Source organism: Aotus nancymaae, unplaced genomic scaffold, assembly GCF_030222135.1.
Source record: "Aotus nancymaae isolate 86718 unplaced genomic scaffold, 86718_ANA_hifiasm-v0.15.2.pri h1tg000029l, whole genome shotgun sequence".
Lineage (NCBI taxonomy): Eukaryota > Metazoa > Chordata > Mammalia > Primates > Aotidae > Aotus > Aotus nancymaae.
This window is the reverse complement of record NW_026988442.1, coordinates 43,287,054-43,306,800: the sequence shown is the minus strand read 5'-3', so window position 1 is coordinate 43,306,800 and position 19,747 is coordinate 43,287,054. Positions and strand designations below refer to the sequence as shown.

The following is a 19,747-nucleotide window of genomic DNA, read 5'->3' as shown; positions in this document are numbered from 1 at the left end:
CACCTGGCTTTTTTTTTTTTTTTTTTTTTTTTTTTGAGATGGGAGTCCTGCTTTCTCACCCAGGCTTGAGTGCAGTAATATGATCTCAGCTTACTGTAACTTCTGCCTCCTGGTTCAAGTGACTGTCATGTCTCAGCCTCCGAAGTATGGTTACACTCTGGGTTTAGGTGTCAATAAGAGTAACAATCTGCATTTATAACAGAGCGAATGATTTGTCTCTTGACGAGGGAAGTTGACAAAGTTCTCTGTATACAGGCGATGAACATGATTTGATCTAAACACTTTGTACCAAGAATATTCTGTTTTGCATGAAAACAATAAAGTGACTAAGCTCTGTTAGCATTTTGTGCTTGGCTTTCTTGGGGGTACTCAGTGGCATGCCAGGACATCTGTCTCTGGATTGGAATCACCCCAAACAGCTTCTGAGATGCTCTCTCCACCTGATCTGAACCCGTGGGAGGCCAGTTCCAGGTGTTACCACCTTTGCCTCAGGCTGGGATTGCTGCTCTTTCCTTCTGAACTCTCAGGATCCTGCGCTGCTTGTGGCCGGGGCTCGCATCACAGTGACTGCCACCATGGCCTGGGGAACCGTCTCAGCGGCTTGGCAAAGCAGGGGCCCTCAGCGGTAGTGCCTTCTCCATCAGCACTGCTGAGAAGCAGAGGTCCCTGGACTTGGAGACCGAGGCAGGGCCCCTTGGTGGGTGGCCCATGTCGAAGTGGGGCAGTGAGCTCACGGAGCAGGGGAATGTTCTGCTGACCCCCTCCTCGAGGGTCTCAGGCCCATGATTCTGGGGTCCACCGACCCCCGCCACACCTCATCAGACTGAATCTCCAGCTCGATGGGACCCGACCTCGGCCCACGCCTTCCAAGCCATCCGGGATTCCATGAGGAGGGCAGTCCCTAGTGCCCACATGACGATCTGAAGCGCCCTCCTCCACCAGCTGATCCGATCAGGAAAGCCGGCTCAAAGAGGTACGGAGGTCAGAACTGCTGGGCTCCTGCGCTGCTTGTGGCAGGCAGCCTCCTTCCAGGGACCGACCCGGGCACCGCCTCCAGCCTTGTCCTGTGCGGCTGCGGTGGGAGAGCGCTGACACTGCGGCCGGCCGGCCGGGCACGGCAATGCGCATGCGCAAGCGGGGCCTCAGAAGCGCGAGTGCTGAGCCGGGGCTCGCGTCACAGTGACGGCCGCCGTGTCCTGGGGAACCATCTCAGCGGCTTGGCCAGGCAGGGGCCCATTGCGGCATTGCCTGGGCGTTGGGCGACGGCCCCCCCCCCTCACGGCGATCGTCGCCACGGTCCCGCGATTTCCGGAGTCCGGCTTGGCAGAACCAGGCTGAGAAAAGGTCCAGCGGAGCTTCAGGGATGCCCAGGGCGATGGATCCCCAAGGACCCCCTAGATGCTTCAGGCCTGCCCAGACGCTGTTGGGGTGCGTCTCCTTGAAGGCTGTCCCCGCTGGGATTTCCAGGTAAGGTCAGCCTGTGTGCTGCGGGGCTGCTCTATTATTGTGACATATTAACGTGTTCAACAGCTAAATGATGTGACACTTTTCTCTTGATTCAGTCCTGGTCATAGGGGTCATTGTGACATAGAGCTTGGCCTTCAATCTAGATGATTTAACTCTCCTACCCAAGCTCTGCCTATGGAGAATAGTGTGACATGTCTCCCCATCCATCATCGATGTGATGTGACTCCTGTCTGGTTCTGGCTCACAGAAGAGATTGCAACCTATCACTGGACCCAGCACCTAGGTAATATATCCCTGTTTTTTCTAGGCCTTGCTTTTAGGGTAAATTTTGACATGTATTTGGAGGTATCACCAAGGTGATGTAACTCCCATTTCATGCCTCGGCAATGCCCAAGGGGGGATTGTGACATGTTGCTGAGCCCAGGACTCAGGCGATGTTACTCTCCTGCCTGGCCTTGGCCACCCACAAAAGGCATTGTGATCTATCTTTGTGCTCATCACATAAGTAATGGGACTCTTTTACCTGCCAAAACTCTGTTCTTAGTGAAAATTGTGACATATCACTGTACGCAGCATGTAGGTAAGGTGACTTTTCAGCCTCTTCCCTACGAATAGGAAAAATTGTGACATATCACTGAACCCAGAACCTAGGTGATGTGATTTTTTTTCTATGCCTTACACAAAAAAATAAAAATAGAACTAGGTGAGATGACTCTCCTCTATGACCTGGGCCTTGCCCAAAAGGGGCATTGTGACATATCTCTGGTCCCATCACCTGGATGAAGTGGATGTCCTCTTCTGAATAGGTGCTGCCCACACTGTGATTGCTACAAAACCCCGGGCCCAATACTCAAGTGGTTTGACTCTGCTGCATGGACTCTGCCCACAGAGGGCAGTGTGATATATGCATGGGTCTATCAGCTAAAATATGACTCTCAACATCAGTCTGTTCTCATACTGCTAACAAAGTCATACTCAAGACTAGGTAATTTAAAAAAGAAATAGGTTTAATGGACTCACAGTTCCACATGGTTGAGAAGGCCTCACAATCATGGTAAAAGATGAAGAAAGAGCAAAAAGGCATGCTACGTGTTGGCAGGCACAAAGGCCTGTGCAGGGGAACTCCCTTCATAAAACCATTAGATCTCATGAGACTTATCCACTACCCCAAGAACAGTATAGGAGAAACACCTCCATAATTCAATTATATTTACCTGGCCTTGCTCTTGACACATGGTGATTATTAAAATTCAAGGTGGGATTTTGGTGGGGACACAGCCAAACCATGTCACTCTTTTCTCCTGTCTTGGCCCTGGTCGTAGGAGAGATTTTTGACACAGCACTGAACCCAGCATCCTGGTGATGTGACTCTCCTGGGCCCTGCCCTCAAAGAGAATAGTGATATGTCACTGGGCTCAGTACCTAGGTGACATGACCTCCCTCTGTCTGTCCTCAAAGTGAATTATAAGATGTCACTGAGACCAGCACTTAGGTAATGTGATTTTCAGCTTATATCAGGGCCCTGTCTACAAGGGGCTAGGTGATATAGTGTGGGGACTATCTCTTGGGTGATGTGACTTTTCTTCACTGGCCTGGTCTAAAGGGGGAATTGTGATATATCTCTAGGCCTACCACCTAGGTGATATGACCTTCCTCACCTGCCTGTGCTCTGCTCACAGGAAGATTTCCACGTATCTCTGGGCCCAGCACCTAGATAATGAGACTCTTCTGCCTAAGCACTGCTTACACCAGCCATTGTGACATATTCCTAGGTCCAAAACACAATGATGTGACTTTTCATTTCTGCTTGGTCCCTACACAAGGGGACCACTGTGACATATCATGGGTCCATCACCTAGATGATATAATTCTTTTGCTTGGGCCTTGCCCACAGAATAAACAGTGATATATTGCTAGGTGTAGCACCTAGGTGATGTCATATTTCTGCTCTGGCCTGTACCACAGAGGGCATTGTGATATATTTCAGAAATTAGTGCTCGTGACATGTTATCCTGGGGCCAGGGCTAAGTCCACAGGTGGATTGTGACATATTCCCTGCATGGCACCTAGGTGACATGACTCTTTCTTCCTGCATGGCCCCTGATGTCAGTGAGGATTTTGGCATATTGCTGGGCCCTACACCCAAATGATCTGACTCTGCTGCCTGAATTCTGCCAAAAAAGGCATTGTGACCTATCCAATAGGCTAGAACCTAGATGATGTGACTTTCCTCTCCTTCCTGAGCCCTGTAAACTGAGTTAATTGTGAAATACTGCTTTGCACAGGACCAAGGTGATGTGGTTCTCTAGGCTGGGCCCTGCCCACAAGTGGCATTGTGACATACTGCTGAGTTCAGCAATCAAGTAATGTTACTTTCTTGCCAGGGCCACGAATAGAGAGGTTTCTTGAAATATTCCTAGACCAACATTCAATCAGTGTGACTCTCCTGTTTGGTCTCTTCCCACTGGCCTAGCTCACAGGAGTGATGACGACATGACTCTCATATGTGAACCCAACTGATAGAAAAGATTTTTACTCTCTTGGCTGGAATTAGGGGAATCGGTAAGGTCTTCTGTTTTCTACTTGTGGTAATGTCACAGAAGGTGATGACACTCAAGCACCAATACACAGGTGAGATTGTGCATCCCATAGGCACACTGAGTCAACAATTAGAATTGTCACTCTTACACATGGACAGAACACACTGGTGAGGTCCTGAGTCACACATGTGGACATCATCCACAGTTAGAGTTGTGACTGTCATATGTAAATTCAGCAATGTGCACAGTGGTGCGTGCCTGTAATCCCAGCTACTCGGGAGGCTGAGGCAGGAGAGTTGCCTGAATCCAGGAGGTGGAGGTTGCGGTGAGCCAAGATCACGCCATTGCACTCCAGCCTGGGTAACAAGAGCAAAACTCTGTCTCCAAAAAAAAAAAGAAAAAAAGAAAAAATATATAAATTCTATATATTTAGAAGGTGTTATTTACAATTGCTTATGGCTCACCTGGTCAGCCAAAGCCTATCTTCTTCAAAACCATGCTGAAATTGCATCTGCTTCATTACAGCATCTCCTGAGATGAAATGAGGCTTACTGAAATAAGAAAAAAAATTTGGGTAGATAAATCTTATATGTAAAGAAACAATGCTGTAGGAAAAAAAAAAATGTTCAGGGAAAGATAAATAAATCAAATTTACCACAGTTATTTTTTAAAAAATAAATGCTTCAAAGTCAAATCAAATTTATTTGTTTAATTAAAAATTCCAGATACTATGGTGAATGAAATTAAAGGCCTCTAAACACAAAGTTTACACTGTATGGTTTGAAAAATAAAGATAATTAGATAATAAGTAATCCTCATATAGTGCCACTAGTATAAGTTGGTGCTACATTCTAGAAGAGGGCTTTCCAATGCCTACACAAGCTGAAGATAGACATATACTTTAATTATATTTGTGGTTAAGTATCTACATAATGGCACAAAATGATCTTTAAAAATGTACAAGATGGTCTACAGAAACACTGAAAAACCTGGAAAATTACCAAAATGTTCATGAACAGTTGAATAAATAAATTGCAGTGTATTTATATGTCACACTGTAGATCAATGAATATGCAAACCACGAGCAGCAACAGAGATTAATGTCACAATGTTAAACCAAATAACCTAGACAAAAATGAGAACTTATTGTATTAATCTAAAGTTCAAACATAGGCAAATATTATTTATTATATAAACATCCAGAATATAAGTTTCTCTTGGTTAAACAGTGATTGGAAAGGAGAATAAAGGAGGGAGAGTGCCAGGTTATTCACACTCTTCCATCACTGGGTGCTGGGTTCACAGTATATGCATTTTGTAAAAATTTATCAAGCTGTTCTTTTATAAGATATGTGCTTTTTAGGTGTGTAAAATTAAAAACATTTTTTTCAATTTTTCAATTTATCTTTTTTATTTATTCCTCAATCAGTTTTTTGTCACTTGCTTTTCTGGAAAAAATAAAGGTAGTTTTATCTACATTTTCAAATTTGATAACATAAAATTGTTTTAAAAATTATCTTATGTTTAAGTCTTGAATATATCTGTATTCTCTTTTGTCTTTTGTAATGTTTTATTGTTCTTAATGTAACTTTATCTAATTTATTATAACATTCAAAGAACAACATGGATTTCACTGCCATTTTATTATCTCTAAGTAATGAAGGAATCAGAGAGGTTAAGAAACTTGCCCAAGGTTACACAGGTACTCTGATCCTGCTCTTCTAACTGTTAAAGACACTGGTCTAATCCAGGAAACATATATACAACACTAGTTCTAAAGGCACATAAAAACACTAGAGCTATGCAAAGCAACATGGAAAAGTAGGGAAAAAATATATAAGTAAAAAAGCAAGACACAGATCAAAATTTATGGTAGCATATGTATACAGGCAAAAAAACAGGCAACATTAATATGTATACTGTTGACAGATAAAATTGCATAAAGTAAATGATAAAAATTTCAGATAGTGGTCACTTTGGGGTAGGAGGCTTATAGAAGACTTTAGAGGTATGTACTTTACAAGAGTGTGTGAGGATTTTATGAAGCTGACTGAAAGTTTCCTGAGAGTAGAGATCAATGCTTTCTTTCATTTCTTTTTATCTTCCTTATTTATTTATTTATTTATTTATTTATTTATTTATTAAGGAGGACAGTGGGTGTGATCTCAGCTCGCCACAACGTATGCCTCCCAGGTTCATGCAATTCTCCTGCCTCAGCCTCCCAAGTAGCTGAGACTACAGGCATGTGCCACCATGCCCAGCTAATTTTTGTATTTTTAGTAGAGATTAGGTTTCACTATGTTGGTCAGGCTGGTCTTGACTTCCTGACTTCATAATCTGCCCACCTCAGCCTCCAAAAGTGCTGGGATTACAGGTGTGAACCACTGCACCTGGCCAATACTTTCTTAATTTTATCTCTCAAGGCTAGCAAAAAGTATAGCATGTGTATGCTCAACATACATTGATTAAATAAATGAATACATGTCCTCTGTAAACTGTCAAGCTATGTAAATCAAGAATTTATTATTACTTACTACAGTTTAGTTAATAGAATCAAATTAAAGGTAATAAACATTAAGAATCAGAAAGCACTATGTAAAGTTTAATGTTACCTCAGCATTAGGCAAAGAAATGTAAAGTGTATTGTTTTCTTAATTTGTGACCATTATAATTACATTTAGATTTTCATGTGAAGATGGAACATAAAATCTTCCATTAGGCAAGCATAATTTGAGAAAGAAAGACATCAAAAAAAAAAAAAAGGAAAAAAAAGAAAAAGAATGAAAACTTGACTGGGTTAGATCTGCAAGTTCTACTCTATACTTTTTTTGTTTTGGAAATAGTTTCTCCTCTTCTGGTGCAAAGGGAGACTGGCTGAGGAACCTGGGTCCCTCCGTCATCCCCATGGTGGCACTGGCTGATCTCTGTTCAGGCATGAGGAGCACTGACCAGCTCTGGGCCTGAGGCTGCCTGGCCCAGGCCTTCCTCATAATCCTGGACTCTTCACAGTGTCTCCAGGCCCGTGCGCCATCCTGAGCATCCCTCTGGTGGAAGGGGAGGTGGCAGCAGAGAGCCAGGGGGAGGAACTGGCCCCACAGGCCAAGAAGAGCTCACCCAGCTGTGGGAAATGCTCTGGTTGACCTTGCCTTTCTGTGCACAGAGCTGGGCCTCGACCCAAGGTTGCAGCTAATGTGTCCCTGAGCTGGGCGATCCAGGGAGTGGGTGCTCCTGCTGCTGCTGCAGTTCCTTCTGTGCTTGGCCAGACAGCAGCTGGAACCAGTGTGGTCAGAAATGCAGGAGATGCCCTGCAGGCCAGAGGAGGCAGTACCCATGGTTCCTGAAAATCAGGCCCTGCTGACACATCTCTGATGCGAGGAAAGAAGAACCAGGAGAAACTGCCCTAGAGCGTGAGCCAAATGGATGGAATGTTGGAGTGGCTGAGGGTGAAGCTGCCTGAACTCCTCAAAGTGGAGCTGCAAAGCAACCACCAGAGATGAACAAGAAAAATGAAAGTCAAAGAAAATTAGTAGAAACCAAAGGCAGATGCTAAAGCAGTGAGAACCAGTTCACGCCATGATGGAAATGGAGTTGATGAATGAGTCTGGGAAACAAATCTTAGTCACAGAAATGACAGCAGTGAGCATGGCAAGGTGCTGATTATTATGGTCAACTGCATCCCACCATCCCCAGGACAGTAAATACCATCGCAGTCACCACCCAGAAAGCTACAACTGCATCATTTCCTGTTTGTTCCAAAATGAATAAAGCTGATTCTCATCACAAAGGCAAATAAAAAATCATTTTTAAAAACTAATCTGTCATGGTTTAGTTTACTTTTTTAAAGTTCTTATAATTTTGAAAATGCAGTTGACTCTTGCATGGCTTATGAAGTTTTCAATCGTCTTACATTACTTGAATTGTTCAAAATACAGTATATTTTAAATTATGAAGAGTAAACTGTGTGTATTTGTTATACATATTTAAGGCTCAGACTCACAAATAATGCCGTTTGTGATTTGAAAACTTCAAAACCTGGTTTTTCATTGGTACAGACACAGAACCATGTATCGTGCTGAAATATTTGCTCTTTAACATGGCAGCCACGGTTTTTGTCTGTCTGGATATATTTTGGACTTTGTATATTAAATTTAACATTTAAAAAAACCCAACGTTTTGTTTCAGAAAATCTAAGATTGGTGTACACAAAAGAACTTTACAAATTACTGTAGAGTTCAGCAAACTATGTATATAAGGTGGCACTAACACCTCTATTTTTGATATATAAATCCTTTTGTAGAAAAGATTGGTTTCTTTAAAAATGTCTCCACAAATTCAGTCTTATTTTATAAAATGGCACAATAGTAAGGAAATGGGTGGTTGGGCATACTATATGAATACTGGCACCCCATTAAAATACAGAATGCTTTAATCAAAATTATTTAGAAAGTATATTTAAATAATTTGATTTTTCACTGCAGTGACAGATATTTACAAGAATTTAAAAAGTCAAATCTATTATATTAGGTTTGACTTAGTGTTCGTATACATAAGGTCAAAAATCTGTTAAAAGTAAATATTTTTCATCACTAATTTGGTGCTTTCTGTTTGTTTTTTTAGATGGAATCTCACTCTGTCACCAGGCTGGAGTGCAGTTGTGCAACCTTGGCTCACTACAACCTTTGCCTCCCAGGTTTAAGTGATTCTCCTGCCTCAGCCTCCTGAGTTGCTGGGACTATAGGTGCATGCTACCACGCCCAGCTAATTTTTGTATTTTTAGTAGTATATTTTAGTTTCGCTATATTCACCAGGCTGGTCTTGAACTCCTGATCTCATGTTATCTGCCCACCTTGGCCTCCCAAAGTGCTGGGTAAACAATTTTTTTTTTTTCAAATCTCAGGTCTATTAAATTGCTGAGAATTTTTTTTTTTTTTTGAGACGGAGTTTCGCTCTTGTTACCCAGGCTGGAGTGCAATGGCGCGATCTCGGCTCACTGCAACCTCCGCCTCCTGGGTTCAGGCAATTCTCCTGCCTCAGCCTCCTGAGTAGCTGGGATTACAGGTACGCACCACCATGCCCAGCTAATTTTTTGTATTTTTAGTAGAGACGGGGTTTCACCATGTTGACCAGGATGGTCTCGATCTCTTGACCTCGTGATCCACCCGCCTCGGCCTCCCAAAGTGCTGGGATTACAGGCGTGTGCCACCGCGCCCGGCCCAAGAATGTTTTTAATTTAAAAATTTTGGGCTGGCTGCAGTGGCTCATGTCTTTAATCCCAGCACTTTTGGAGGCTGAGGCATGCAGATCCTTTGAGGTCAGGAGTTGGGAGATCAGTCTGGCCAACCAGGGAGGTGGAGGTTGCAATGAGTCGAGATTGTGCCATTGCACTCCAGCCTGGGAGACAAGAGCAAAACTCCAGCTCATAAAAATAATTTAAAAAGAAGCAAATAAATATTTAACACTTTGATAGAATCAAAAAAGTATTCTAAAAATTCCTTTGACCCATTATTATTTTTCAAGAGAGTGATTGTGATGGAATGGTTGCAGCAATGCGGTCTTAATGCTCTCTGTTTCATCATTCTTGGGCTATGGTCATAAAACCTCTATGCTGTTTCTAAGAAAAATGTTTTGTTAACTCAATTTTTTTTTTTTTTAGATGGAGTTTCACTTTTGTTACCCAGGCTGGAGTGCAATGGCGCGATCTTGGCTCACCGCAACCTCCGCCTCCTGGGTTCAGGCAATTCTCCTGCCTCAGCCTCCTGAGTAGCTGGGATTACAGGCACGCGCCACCATGCCCAGCTAATTTTTTGTATTTTTAGTAGAGATGGGTTTCACCATGTTGACCAGGATGGTCTCGATCTCTTGACCTCGTGATCCACCCCCCTCGGCCTCCCAAAATGCTGGGATTACAGGCGTGAGCCACCGCGCCCGGCCTGTTAACTCAATTATTTAGCATAATCTTCACAGTCTCATGTTTTCAAAAATGGTTCATTCTTTTTTTTTTTTTTTTTTTTTTTTTTTTTTTTGAGACGGAGTTTCGCTCTTGATACCCAGGCTGGAGTGCAATGGCGCGATCTCGGCTCACCGCAACCTCCGCCTCCTGGGTTCAGGCAATTCTCCTGCCTCAGCCTCCTGAGTAGCTGGGATTACAGGCACGCGCCACCGTGCCCAGCTAATTTTTTGTATTAGTAGAGACGGGGTTTCACCATGTCGACCAGGATGGTCTCGATCTCTTGACCTCGTGATCCACCCGCCTCGGCCTCCCAAAGTGCTGGGATTACAGGCTTGAGCCACCGTGCCCGGCCTATTCTTAAGAAAATATGATTAAATCACCTACCACTTTTCCCCAAAAAGAGTAACAAATTAATGATATAGTCTACTGTATAGTTAATACATAAAAAATACAGATGTAGAGTCATTTATTTTAACTGCACACTTGAGAATAAAACACATCTTGGGCTATAGGCCAAGAGCTCACAGAGAAGATAGCACCCAAAACATGGGAGACCTGGTACAGAAACATTTACCATTATGCCTTAAGGAGTAAATAATTCTCTCTTTCACCGCTGATTCCAACTATTAACTTGGAACTAAAGAAACATGTCATTATGCCACAAGACATCTTGCTATTTCTATTTTAGGTTCAGGGAAGACATGTGCAGATTTGCAGCATAGGTGTACTTCATGGCGTTGAGGTTTGGATACTTAATAATCCCCATTGCCCTAGTAGTGAACATCACACCTGAAAGTAGCTTTTCAATGCTTGTCTTCCTTTCTTCTTCCATCTTTTTAGATGTTTATTTTCATCTTTTTAGTGTTTATTTTTATCTTTATTTTCATCTGCACCCAATATTTACCTCCCACATATAAGTGAGAACGTGTGGTATCTATTTTACTGATCTGTGTCAATTTGCTTACATTAGTGGCCTTCTGCTGCATTCATGTTGCAGCAAAGGCCATTTCTTCATTCTTTTCTGTGGCTGCACAGTATCGCATGCTGTATAAGTGCCTCATTTTTCTTATCCAATCTAAGATTTATAGGCACCCTGTTTAATTCTATGTCTTTTGGTATTGTGAATTTTACTGTGATAAATGTGTGAGTGCAAGTGTGTTTTGGCAAAAAAAAATTTATTCTCCTTTGAAAGTGATGGAGCTAATGGGTTAAATGGCAACTCTAAATTTAGTTATTTGAGAAATCCCCAAACTGCTTTCCACAGGGGCTAAATTTTTTTGCATTCTCACCAATAGTTACAATAATACTGGTTTCTCCACAACTTCAGTGTTATTTTTTGACTTATAATAACAGCCATTCTAACTGGTGTGAAATGTTATCACCTTGTCATTTTCATCTACATCTCTCTGATGTTTGTGGTGTTAAGAATTTTTTGAATGTTTATTGGCAACTCTTACGTCTTCCTTTGAGAAGTGTCTATATTATTTTTCTGATTTTTCAAATTAAATTTCTTATAGATTCTATGTATTAATCACTTGTATGCAGTTTGGAAATATTTTATTTCATATAGTAGGGTGTCTGTTTTCTTTGTTGATAGTTTCTTTGGCTGTGCAGAAGCTCTTGAGTTTAATTAGATGCAAAGTTTTGATTTTTATTTTTGTTGCATTCACTTTTAAGATGTTATTCAGAATTTTATTCCAGAGGCCAGTGTGTAGAAGAGTACTTTCTAAGTGTTTTTCTAGGATTTTTGTAGCTTGAAGACTCACAGATAAATCTTTACTCTATCTTGACTTACATTTTCTATATGAAAAAAGGCAGGGTTCCACTTTTTTCTGCATATGAATAAGCAGTTTTCTTTGTACTATTTATCATTATTATTATTATTATTATTTGAGATGAAATCTCACTCTGTCACCCAGGCTGGAGTGCAATTGCACTTTCTTGGCTCACTGCAACTTCCACCTCCTGGGTTCAAGCAATTCTCCTGCCTTGGCCTACCAAGTAGCTGGAACTACAGGCACACACCACCATGCCTGGTAAATTTTTTAGTTTTAGTAGAGACATGGTTTCTCTGTATTGGACAAGCTGGTCTCAAACTCCTGATCTCATGATCTGTCCGTCTTGGCCTCCCAAAGTACTGAGATTACAGGCATGAGCCACTGCTCTTGGCCTGTCAGTAGTATTTTTATAAACTGACAATTATCTCAGAATAAATTTAAAAACAATTCCATCTACAATAACTGTAGTAATAGTACTTTGAAATAAATTTTATCAAAAATTTGAAGCACCTTACATTATACTCTAAAAAACATTATAGAAATTGATACATCAAAAAAGTAATCATTAATGAGCTGCCATTATTAATATTGTTAAATATTTGTATTACACAAAATCATCTACAGATATAATGCAACCTCAATGAAAATATCAGTGGCAAACTTAATAAAAATTATTAAGAATAGTCCAGGCACAGTGGATCACACCTGTAATTTCTTTGGGAGGCCAAGGTGGACAGATCACTAGGTCAAGAGATCAAAACCATTTTGGCCAACATAGTAAAACCACATCTCTACTAAAAATACAAAAATTAGCTGGGTGTGGTGTCTTGTGCCTGTAGTTTCATCTATTTTGGCAGAACTGAGGTGGCAGAAATCCTTGAACCTGGGAGGCTGAGGATGCAGGGAGCCATGATCATACCTCTGCACTGCAGCCTGGCAACAAAGTGAGACAGTGTCTCAAAAAAAAAAAAAAAAAGAATCTTAACAATAGATTTACAATTTATATGGTACCACAAATGATCCTAAATAGCCAAAGCCATCAAACAGAAAAAAGTGAAATTATCACCCTACCTGATTTTGAAATATACTACAAAACTGTAGTCACAAAAACAGAATGGTAATTGAATAAAAACAGATACTGGGCCAATGGAGCAGAAAAAAGATATTAGAAATATAGTCATGTAGTTACAGCTAACTGATTTTAAATGAAGGTGACAATTTCTTAGGCAAAAAACAGTAAATGCTGTTGACAAAATTTTATGGACACATGCAGAGTAATAAAAGGAGACCCTCAACTCACACCACATATAAAAATCCACTCAAAATAAATTAGATGCGTAAATGTGGGCCTGAGACTCTGAAACTACTACTACAAAAAAAAAAAAAAAAAAAAGTGAGTAAGTTCCATAACATTGGTTGGGCGGTGACTCTTTATTTAACCTCAAAATCCCAGGGAACAAAAGAAAACATAAAAGTCAGAATACTTGAAACTAAAATGCTGCTGCACAGAATATTGTACATCAACAGGATAACTAAATAATACAATCAATAGCATAACTTAAATATAGGACAAGTTAATATCAAAAATATGTAAGAAACTTAAATGACTATACAACAATAAACAGGTAACTACTAAAAATGAGAAAACACATTTTTCAAGAGAACACATACATATGGTAAACAGATATATTAAAAAAGGTTGAATGTCAATTCTTAATAGGGAAAGCAAGAAAAAAAATCTCTGATATCTCAACTCACTTGTTAGAATGACTCTCACAAAAACAAAAACAAAAAGGCTGGGTGAAGTGGCTTATGGTTGTAATCCCAGCACTTTGGGAAGCCAAAGGAGGTGGATCAGGAGTTTGAAACCAGCCTGGTCAACATGGCAAAAACTCATCTCTACTAAAAATAGAAAAAAATTAGCTGAGTGTGGTGGTGGGACCTGTAATCCCAATACTCGGGAGGTTGAGGCAAGAGAAGAGCTTGAACCCAGGAGGTGGAGGTTGCAGTGAGCAAAGATCACATCATGGCACTCTAGCCTGGGTGACAGATCAAGACTCTGTCAAAAAAATAAATAAATAAATAAATAAATAAAATAAAAAGTGTAAGTTGGTATGTATGTGAATAAAAGAAAATGTTTCCACACTTTTGGTTTGAATGAAAATGAGGACAGCCATTATGAATAACTAAACAGAGATTATTAAAAAATAAAAACCCTTAAAATCAAACTATTATATAACAACTTTACTATAGGTTGTTATCCAGAACAAAATCAGAATGAATATTCACACTTCTATGTTGTTTGCAGCACTCTTCAGAACAGCCAAATTATATAGTCAACAGTTCAACATCTAATGAGTAAATAAAGATAATATGGTATATATACCCAATGAAATACTATTTATATTTAGAAAATTCCATTATTTCCTATCACATGGATTAACCTGAAGAACATCAGCTGAAATAAGTCATAGCTGAAATAAGTCAGTCACAGAAAGATTAGTATCTCATGATTTCACTTACACATGGATTCTAAAAAACTTAATCTCACTGATGTAGAGAGCAAAATGGTGACCACCAGATGCCAAGTTATTTAGAAAAAATGGGGAATTGGAAAGATGTCTGTCAAAGAATACATCATTATAGCTGGATAGGAGGAATAAGTTCAAGATTCTACAGCATTGTGACTATAGTTTATAATATTGCATTTGTTATGTCTGAAAAATGCTAACACAATGTTATGTGATCTCACCACAAAAAATGTTAAGTATTTGAGACAAAGCATTAATTACCTAGAGCTAAGCATTTGACCACGTGTATATACTTCGAAATGTTGTTTTACAGAAAAAAAAAATTATCTTTCAAGTTAGAGAATATATTTTAAAAGCTTATAAAAAGATAACAGTATTTCATATAATGTTTGTCTTTGTCATAAACTCGGCTGAACAGTATAAGAAATAGTCTTTGTGCCGTTTTTGTTGTGTGTCAGTCATAACCGTAGGAACTTTGATAATTGACAGCATGTTTCAAACCCAGCACAGTGCATGGGAGGAGCCAATGTACTTCAGTCCTTTATTTTAAGCTTGGGGCACCTGGAGTTTCTGGTGCTGACAGTAATGGTGTGAAAGACACTAAAAGAGCAAGAGTTACTTATGGTCCCATGACTCACTCTGTGAACACAGCAAACTAATTTGCATGAAAAATAACAAGAAAAGTTTTAATCCAAAAGCTGCATTGATTTCTGAAAGTTTTCCAGAGAAAATAATTGAGGATACACTTAGGTGTCTAAAAATAAAAACTGTAGACTAACCTTCACCCACTAAAAAACTTTTAAAAAATGAGAGAAATTTCTCAAAATTGGAATATCAATTTGGAAAAATAATATGACTCCAAATCTGCAGAGGTCATTGTATTGTTTTGCAACAATTAACTTTCACATTTAAAAGTAGAAGATTTGGTCTGGAAATGTGAGTTGTACTGTAGAGTAAAAAATTAAATTTAAGCTGGGAGCAGTGGCTCACACCTGTTATCCAGCACATTGGGAGGTTGAGTCAGGTGGATTCTCTGAGGTCAGGAGTTCAAGACCAGCCTGCCCAACATGGGGAAACCCCATCTATTTTTATATTTATACAAAAATATAAAAATTAGCCAGGCATAATGACTGGTGCTTGTAATTCCAGCTACTCAGGAGGCTGAGGCAGAAGAATTGCTGGAATCTGGGAGATGTAGGTTGCAGTAAGCCCAGATTATGCCACTGCACTCCAGCCTGAGTGACAGAAGAAGACTTCATCTTTAAAAAATTAATTTAATATGGTTCACTTACTATAAACGCTCTTAAAATTTTAATTTCTATATTTCCTAGAAAATTTTATATTTATCACACTTCTGGTAAGAATCTAGTAAGACTTTCTTTTTACCAACAAGAAAGCACCATGCTAACTGATTTAGTCCTTTCACATGTGGACAGTGTATGCTTTTATCATAATTAACTGATCTGAAAGTCGTACTGATAAGCAAATTCTCCAGTTGAAACTAGTTTTTCAGGGCATTACAAAATACCAAAGTTATCATCAAAACCCTCAAAATACCATGTGAAATGACAAGGCATGAAGAAAACAGTGAGAAAACTGTAGTCATAACACAGAAAAAGAAGGACTATGGCACACACATGGCTGGAATACACACAAAAAGACAAACAAAACAAGATAATTAGGAAATAAAGAATTTCTTTTTAAACTCAGCAAAATTTAGCTTTGCAGCCTAAAAAATCATCCTCTCCACATGAAGACTCAATGCTAATTGTTTACCTTTGATCTTTTCTACCTCTGACTTGAAGTAACAAACTAAATTTAACAGGAATATTTATGCCTTATTATGGAGCATCTGTTACACAGCAAGCACTGCTAAAGTTATTATATAAACATTCTCATGACTTATGAAGCTTCCCTAGAAATTACCTAAATAAATTGGCACAATCAATAAATCATTTTACTTATGTTCATTTTAAAACTTGAAAAAACAATCACTTGAAGAAACTAGGTTTATATAGGGTTGAAGTGAAATGTTTGAACTAAAAATTTAATACATTAATTTTGGAATTACAGCTATAATTATTTTGTATACATAAGTAAATTTCTTTCTTTCTTTCTTTCATTTTTGACACTGAGTCTTCCTCTATCACCCAGGCTGGAATGCAGTGGTGTGATCTTGGCTCACTGCAACCTCTGTCTCCTGGGTTAAAGCTATTCTCCTGCCTCAGCCTCCCCAGTAGCTGGCATTACAGGTGTGCACCACTACATGTGGCTAATTTTTGTATCTTTAGTAGAGATGAGGTTTCACCATTTTGGCCAGGCAAATCTCAAACTCCTGACCTCAGGTGATCCACCCATCACAGCATCCCAAACTGCTGGAATTACAGGTGTGAGCCCTGGCCCTGGCTGATGGCTAATTTCATTAAAATTTTTCTTATAATCACACAACAGCTCACATAATTAATACTTAATCAACTATAAAACAAAACTTATAAGAAACAAGAAAGTTATGGGTCTAGCATAAGTACCAGCCAAGTAAAACCAGAGAATTTGTATGGGGAGATTCTGAACCATAAGCCATAAGATATTACAGTAATAAATTTAATACAAACTAGAGAATATAGATTTGCCTGCAGCATTTTTGAGAAATTTTTGTTTTCTAAAAAATTAGACACCTTGCTGGGTTTGCTGGCCCACACCTGTAATCACAGCAGTTTGGGATGTCAAGGCAGATGGATCACCTAGGTCAGGAGTTCAAGAATAGCCTGATGAATATGGTGAAACCCCATCTGTACTAAAAATACAAAAATTAGCCAAGTGTGGTGGCCTGTGCCTGTAGTCCCAGCTACTCAGGAGGCTGAGACAGGAGACTTGCTTGAATCCAGGAGGCAGATGTTGTAGCCAGCCAAGATTATGACACTACAGTCCAGCCTGGGCAACAGAACAAGCCTCTGTCTCAAAAAAAAAAAAGAAAAAGAAAATTAAGCACCTTATTAAAATGATTTGTCTTGTTCCAATATTAATCTTTTATTCTGAAAATAGTTACAAACTCATAGCAAAACAAACACGATTCATAATTTTCTTACACTTAGGGTTGATATTTAAACTAATAGATGTGTATATTTAAGTCTATGTAAATCAAAACTAAAAGTCTGTATGTGTTTGCAAGCATATGGGCCACATATTCAAAGAAAAATATATAAGAAGTTTTAAAAAGTATTCAGTACTCCGATGTGTAAATTTTATTTATAGTCATATATAATTTTTATTATTACAAAAATGATCCTGTAGTCCATAACAATTTAATTGTACATTTCAAAATAACTAAAACTGCAGAATTGGTTTGTAATACAAAAAATAAATTCTAGAGGTGATGTTACCTCATTTAACCTAATTTGATTACTGTACATTGTACATCTCTATCAGAATATATAACATATATACATATATATAACATAAACATTATGTGCCAACAAAAATTAACAACAGTAAATTTAAATGTAAAAAAAAGAATAAAAATTTTACCAAAAGGAATAATATTTCTTAACTTATTTGCAGTTTTAAGTCACTGGCAAAAAATGTTACTAGAGATGTTAATCCCTTATTTAACCAAATAGTGTATTTTTACCATCTTTTACCTATACCCTTAGTAAGGCAGACTAGGTTAAAGTAAGAGGAATAATAAGACTTAACTGAATGTGCAATAATATTTAACATGTGAAAAACATTAAATTAAGAAATTAAGTTCACAGGTAATCAAAAATTTTTTAATGTACCACATCTTGTTTTATAAAAGTACAATTAGTAAAATAATATACTACTAATTTATTTTATTTTAATTGTGACAGAGTCTGGCTTTGTTGCCGGGGCTGGAGTGCAGTGGCACAATCTTGGCTCATTGCAAACTCGGCTTCCTGGATTCAAGCAATTCTTCTGCGTCAGCCTCCCAAGTAGCTGAGCCTACAGGTGTGCACCACCATGCCTGGCTAATTTTTGTATTTTTAGTAGATATGGGATTTCACCATATTGGCCAGGCTGGTCTTGAACTCCTGATCTCAGGATCCACCTGCCTCACCCTCTCAAAGTGAGGGATTACATGTGGGAGTCATTGCACCCAGCCAATTTAATTTTAACTAAAACTAAAAATTATTTCTCAATATAATGCAGAAGAATGTTACTCTGAACACCTACTTCATGCATCACTCCATTTTGTAAGTTAACCACAAGGAAACTTTTTACTCCAACTTTTTTCCCGCATCTTACATGTTAAAGTCTTTACCCTTTCATAAATGAGGTCATAAATGCTCACATAATAGAAAAATAATCTCTCATATCTTTGATGCAGCAACAATTGGTCACATGCTTTCATGTCTAAATACAATAGGAATAAGGAAACAGGATGGACCAGGCACAGTGGCTAACAGCAGTAATCCCAGTGCTTTAAGAGGTCAAGATGAGCGGATCACCTGAGGTCACGAGTTCGAGACCAGCCTGGCCAACATGGCAAACCCCATCGCTACTAAAAATACAAAACATAATAGGGCATGTGGTAAGCACCTGTAATCTCAGCTTTTTGGGAGGCTGAGGCAGAAGAATTACTTGAATCCAGGAAGTGGAGGCTGCAGTAAACTGAGATCATGCCACTGCACTCCAGCTTGGAGACAGAGCAAGTCTCCATCTGCCTTCCACCAAAAAAAAAAAACTAATTTCTTTAGCATGAAGTAATTTGAGAATTACAAGATTATTTCTATGAAGTAATCCAACAGTTAATTATAACATTATTTACTATTCAAAAAATCTGTAATCTTTCCCAAAAAAAGTATACTTGTAATGTCATCATAACTCTCCAAAAATTTTATACACTTTTAGTGTTATATACAAATAATTGTTGTACCAACTTTTGTTTTAGATTATTTTCTAAACTCAGAACCCTTGTTTGGTATAATGTCTCAAGGGTCAGGGCTGTATACATTTTTTTTGTGTGTGTGTGTGACAAATGTCTAGGTATTTATTCTTTTTTTTTTCTTAATTTTTTATTGTACTTTCTGATGTAAATTTTTTACATAGACAATATTGGATTAAATATTTTTTCCTATTTACTGTATCTGTAGAAATATATTTTCCCATAAAATATCTGGAGTTTTCTAAGCTGTAGTTTTTGAATAAATGGTTTTTTCTCAAATTTATTACATTTGCAGGGGTTTTCTTCAATATAAATTCTCTGATGTTGAACAAAGTTTGAGCAATTGCCTCAGGTTTGCCTCGAAAACAAAATGAGTACACCAAAATCTGTGTTACAAGTTACTGCAACTCTCTTTATATTTATGATACTCTTCAGCACTTTAAAGGCTTGTATTTTCTGAGGAATCTATTGAAAGAATTGCACTTTTCATGCTTTTATTAAGTATAAACTCTTTGATGTAGAGTAAGATTCTGAGAAGATATTAATCATCTTTTTACTTTCTTTATATTTGCACATTT

At 38.8% G+C, this 19,747-nt stretch overlaps 1 protein-coding gene and 1 long non-coding RNA gene across 8 annotated transcripts in view; one reads left to right on the top strand and one right to left on the bottom strand.

The window, feature by feature from the left end:
- LOC105708894 (putative tripartite motif-containing protein 64B) overlaps positions 1–19,747 on the bottom strand; it is a 233,499-nt gene that overhangs the window by 62,524 nt on the left and 151,228 nt on the right. The gene's annotated exons all lie outside the window — the stretch shown is intronic.
- On the top strand, positions 1,277–7,821 carry LOC105708897 (uncharacterized). Of its 2 annotated transcripts, none has more exons than XR_010344574.1 (3): positions 1,277–1,467; positions 1,563–1,750; positions 6,689–7,821. It is a non-coding gene; the product is annotated as an uncharacterized LOC105708897 (long non-coding RNA). The 2 variants fall into 2 exon arrangements; XR_010344575.1 differs by lacking the exon at positions 6,689–7,821 and adding an exon at positions 3,941–4,311.